A 5,926-nucleotide genomic window follows, 5' to 3' on the forward strand; every position below is an offset into this window, starting at 1 on the left:
CGAGCGCGGGGCGCAGGGGCGTTTTGTGTCACCTAGCCGGGCATCCCTGGCTCTTCCGGGTGTGGGAACACCTGTCGGTGGCCACGCCATGGTCATTGCTTCTCTTCCCACTTGCCAGTTGTCAGCCTCCCCCCTGAGGAAGGACCCAGTAAACCCCATGTGTTCCTAATGGTGTTGGCAGCTGCTGTGGTGGGGGAGGGAGGCGGCTCCTTCCGGGGCTCCCTCCTCCTGGGATCCTCACCTGAGCAGCTCACAATGGAAGGCAGCTGCTTCCCCTCCTTCCTCCTCCCTCCTCCTCTGCTCTGATAGCCTTCCCAGCCTGCTTCACGGGACAAGCCCTCCTCTCTTCAAGTTAAGAACAGCGTTCACGTAGATACTATGTAAGTTTTGTGGCTATTTTAATTTTATGTATTATTATCATTTTGGGTAGATACTATGTAAGTTTTGTGGCTATTTTAATTTTATGTATTATTATCATTTTGGTATGGACTGCAGGGTGCAATGATTCTAGAAAAGTATATGCTTTTTTTTTTTTAACATTTTATTTTTTGGGGTCAGAAAGAGAAAGAACGAGCACAAGCAGGGGCAGAGGGAGAAGGAGAAGCAGGCTCCCCGCTGAGCAGGGAGCCCTTTGCGGGGCTCAATCCCAGGACCCTGGGATCAGGACCTGAGCCAAAGGCAGCCCCTTAAGCAACGGAGCCACCCAGGCACCCCTAGAAAAGTATACGTTTTTATCCACTGTCAGTTGGGGGAATACAAAAATCCTCTTCAACGACGATTTAATTGCCTTTATCACCTACAACGTAGTTTGTTGGGATGGTCATGATAATATTGGGCAATAATTTAGAATCGCAGGTTGTTAGGACTTCAAAGAAACCGAGCAAACATTTGTATTCCTTCATTTACGTGGAAAGAAACTGAGTCTCGCGCAGCTTCCGTGATTTATCCCAGATGGCACACAGCTGGTCAGTACTTTTAATTATTTTATTTTAGTTAAACATTTTTATTTATTTGAGAGGGAGCATGAGCAGAGGGGAGGGGCAGAGGGAGAAGCACATTCCCCGCAGAGCAGGGAGCCCCAGGAGGCAGAGGCGGGCTCCATCCCAGGTGCCTGAGGTCATGACCTGAGTCAAAGGCAGGCGCTCCACCCACCAAGCCACCCAGGTGCCCCGGTCAGTACTTTCAAAACACTGTTTCCAAACCAAAGGTGAAATGCTTGAAATTTCAGGGTCTGATATATCTCAGTTTGCCACACCATCCTCTGCACTGGTGGAACAATGCACACGATGTCAGTTTCGAAACCTACTTTTCTTTACAGAAATTGAACAAGGTAAAGGATTCTGCTGGAACGTGCCAGGGGAGGTCTTTGGCTGGGGGGAGGGAGGGGAGGCAGGCGTTCAGTCACAGGGCTGGTCTGCGCCGGTCCTGTCTTTGCGTGCCACGCGTTGATTCCCCAATCTGGGGGTGACTGGGCGAAACCTGTTTTTTCGTTTTTAATTGGTGTATGATTCACATACGATGTTCCGTTACTTTCAGGTGTACGATATTGATTCGAAATGCCATATATTGCTCAGTGCCCCCAGTGAAAAGTGTAGTGACCTATGCCACGTTATTTCATGATCGACTCTATGCCCGTGCGGTCCTTTTCATCTCCGTGACTTATTTCTATAACCGGGAGACGGTCCCTGTGAATCCCCTTTATCTGTGTTGTTCATTCCCACCCCCACTGCCCTGCGTTTCCTCTGGAGACCACCAGTCCTTTGCCTTGGAGCCTTTTTTTTTTTTGTAGGGAATTATGCTAAGTGAAGTAAGTCAAACAGAGAAAGACAAATACCATATGATTTCGTTTGTATGTGAAATCACAACAAAACCCGAAAACAGATGAACAGACAAAAGACAGAGTCTTCAATGTGCTGAAATCTGTATGTTTATGAAGATTCCTCCATATCAGAGGGGAAGCCAAAGTCAGCGTAAGAGTGGCTTACTTACCTTGAGCAATCACCCTCTATCTTGTGTCAACAAAGTGCACTCTGACCCTCCCATTTTTGGATAACGGTCTGTTGCCGTGCACACCTGAGGAACCTGGAGGTTTATAGGGTCCCAGCTTTTATGGAGACGCTTTCTGTGTCCCTGAGAATTAATTAATTCTTTGATACACAGCTGGCCTGCACAGTCACCCGCCCTTTATCCTTTGCACTCTGACCTAAGATCGCAAGCCTGGAGCTGTGGAGAGAGCTCTGTCTTTCTGGTTCCTCTGTTCTCCCGATTTCCCCCACAATGCCTTAAGGCAAAAGCACTTGAAACGGATCCTTTCTTATTTAGGTGAGAGGCATTTTAAAACTTGAACTTTGTTGTTGTTGCTTTCATTCGTCCGGCTTTGATTCCCGGGGATTAAAACCAGGAGCTGATTATCCCACTGCTGGAAAATATCACCGTTAGGAAGCTCGCAGACCCGCCTCCCTGGGTCGCAACGCGAATCCTTTGATTCTTACACATTGATTGATTGTACAGAATATAACCCCCTCTTTTTTTTTCCTTTAGCACAATTTGTAATACCGTTCTCGTTTTTAGAAGTAACCTTTAAAGGAGTTCTAGATTTACGAAACACAGTGGAAAGAGTACAGAGTGGGTGTTTATCTGCACCCAGTTATCAGAATGCGGTCTCATGGGACATCGGTCCCAATTAAGGAGCCCACGCCAGCACATTACTATTAACCAGACCCCAGACCGTACTGCGATTTCACCTGTTTTTGCCGAATGCTCCCTCTCTGTTCCGGGATCCCCTCCAGGGAACTGGGCTGCATATGCTGTCCGCTTCCCTTATTTCTCCTGGACTCTGGGGCCATTTTGTTTTTCTTGCCTTTTCATCGTGGTGCAGTGTGAGTGTGGAATGCACCCCCGGTCGAGTCTGTCTGATGTTGGACAGCATTGTGTGTTTTGCGTTACGGGGGAAGTCGCACAAAGGTCAGTGGTCTTTATCCCCATCACCTGGCTGAGGTAGGCGTCCTTGCCAGGTTTCTCCACTGTGAAGTCTCCTGACCCCTCACCCTTCCATCCTCCGTGCTTTGGAAGCCAGTCACGTCAAGTACATGCAAGGTGGGGAGCACGGAGAATTCAGCTGCATGCCTTGGAGGGTGCAGTATGGACCTCAGGGACTTAGAATTCTTCTCTGAGGAGTATTTGCTGCATCCGTCCTCCCATTGATTTCTGTCTTCCGTCATCCATTTACATCAGTGTGGACACGTGCATATGTAGTTCATTCTTCCAGTAGTACTTGGAAGTATCATCTAATACTTTGTTACTGGTTTTCTTTTTGTTCAGTCTCTTGTTTTGCTGCCATGGTTTGAACCCCATAGAAGCTTTGCATTGCCTTTTGATAACCCCCAAATGCAAAGACTCTTCGTGAAAGAGCGTCCACATCTCTCCTTACACTGTATCTGTCTGTATCTACACCATTTTGAACTTTCCACTTCCCACACTATGGTACCAAAAGCCACTTTTGGATTATGACGAATCTTCTTAGGCATTATTTTTCATGACTCATTCTTGCAGAAGGTTACAACTTAACTGACTTCATCATCATTGTCATTATTATTTTTTACCTTAAGGGTATTTACTCAGTTTTGCTCCTATAACTTATTTTCAAATCCTTCCACGTACATTCTTCATCACAGGGGCCTGATGTATTTTGTTGGGTGTCATTCTGTCTCATGTTTTGATTCGTTAACTTTGATTTGTACCCTTAAAAAATACCAAAAAACTTTTCCATGTGCTTGAGATCTGACTGGATATTTTACTATTGAGAATTTCAAGTACTTGCAAAAAAAGGAAAGAAAATGGAATAAAGAATCCCATGTACCCATCAGTCAGCTTGAGGAATGAGGCTTCCGTCGTCTAGTCTTTCCTATTTAACCTCACCTACTTCCCCTGTTCTCATTATGACAGCATGGAATCCATCTAAACGTATGTCAGTGTATTGCTCTAAAATGTAAGAACTTTTTTTTTTTTTTTACATAGCCATTGTATGTTTACCACACCTAAAACCATAATCACCAACTTCCAAGCCATAAAAGTAAAAACTGGTTTTTAAAAATATCTTGCTAACTCACATAGGGCTACACATGACAATAGGCTGATTTGTGTTTGAATTTCTTTTCATCCCTCTGTGCCCCTCCCACCTCGTCTCCATCCTTTACTCCTCATTGCAGAGTCTCATTGAAGAAATGGCTCTTTCTACATAACCTACAGGAAATAGGTTATAGCATCAGCAAAATGTAGCACTCGAGTTATTTTTAGAGGAACACGAGTGTTCTCCATAATCTTCAGTCTCAGGTTATTGACTCCTTAGTGGGGGGTGAGCCCGCGTGGCCTGAGGCAATGCTCCCCCACCCCGGGACAACATGAATATAGCCAGGTATGTGTGTATGTGGAGGGGGGGGGTGGGCTCCCTGCGTCTGCTGACAGGAGGCAATGACAAAGACAATTGAAGGTAGACTGTTCCGTCATTCCACACACACACACTTGCAATTTTTCCCCTTTGCCAACTCATAGTCAACCAAATTATGTCATTTTGGTAGAAGCTCACGTGGTACATTTTATTGGCAAAGAGAAGGACCCCAGAATAGCGACCTATTGTATTACAATTATAGTTGGCCATTCTTCCGCCGCTCATGTGTATTTCTGCAGGTAATTTTCTGAATCTTGATGTAAGTGTGCCCCATTTTTACTTTTTTTTCTCATTTCATCGGGCAGTAATTGCCACCCATCACCATACACATTTCAGGCGTATGGCGTGGTGGTCCGATGGGCGTCCGTTGTGGAATGACGGTCACTGTATCACACTGACTGCAAAAGCTGTAGTTCCTGTCTATCTTGTCATACAGCTACAGTTCAAAGAAAAAGAAAAAAATGTTCTCCTTGTGAGGAGGACTCTTAGGCTCTATTTTCCTAACTTTTCTACCTGTCACGCCACTCAGCTATGATGTTAACGTGGTCATTGTGTTGTCCCTTAGCGTATCCTTGAGAGTTTGTGTTCTTTGACCAAGTTCCTCCAATTCTCCCTCTCCCCAGTGCCCTGCCTCTTGTGACCACAAGTCTGATCTCTTCTTCTATGAGTTTGGGTTGTTTTGTGCTGTTTTAGATCCCACATCAACGTGAGGTCTTGCATTATCTGTCTTTCCCTGACTTATTTCACTTAGCATCGTGCCTCCCAGCTCCAGCCACATGGCTGCAAAGGAGAAAACTAGTATCTCCTTCTTGGTTTATTTTTTTTACGGCTGAATAGTCTCTTCCATTGTGTAAATACAACCCATCTTCTTTATCCGGTTACCCATCGATAGAAAATTAGGTTGCTTCCATGTCTTGGCTGTCGTAAATAATGCTTCTGTGAGCACAGGGGTGCAGGTACCTTTCAAACTGGTGTGTTCATTTTCTTTGCATATATTCCCAGAAGTGGAATGGCTGGATTACATGCTAGTTTTGTCTCTCACGTTCGAGGGACCTCTGTACTGTCTGTTGTCGTAAAGGCAACAGTTTACAAGCCCACCATATACATGGCCATCGTTCTCCTCCTAATATAAGTATGACCCATGTTAAGAGAGCTAGGGACAAACAGAGGACTGACAAAGATGGTTTCTTATCACTATTGGTTTATTTGATCCCTTCCCCCCCCCCCCCCCAGCTTTATTGAGATACAATCGGCATATAACACTATGTAAGCGTAAGGTGTACCCATTGATTGAATCTATTTATATGTAATATGATTACCACCATAGCTTTCGTGAACACCTCCATCCGGTCACACGGGTACCATTCCTTTTTGGTGGACAGATAGTTAAGATTTAGTCTCAACAATTTTCAAGCATCTAATCCATTAGTATTTACTATAATCACTATATTGTGTATTAGATTTCTATAATTATTCACC

Source organism: Ursus maritimus (genome assembly GCF_017311325.1).
Source record: "Ursus maritimus isolate PB19 chromosome X unlocalized genomic scaffold, ASM1731132v1 scaffold_X1, whole genome shotgun sequence".
Classification (NCBI taxonomy): domain Eukaryota; kingdom Metazoa; phylum Chordata; class Mammalia; order Carnivora; family Ursidae; genus Ursus; species Ursus maritimus.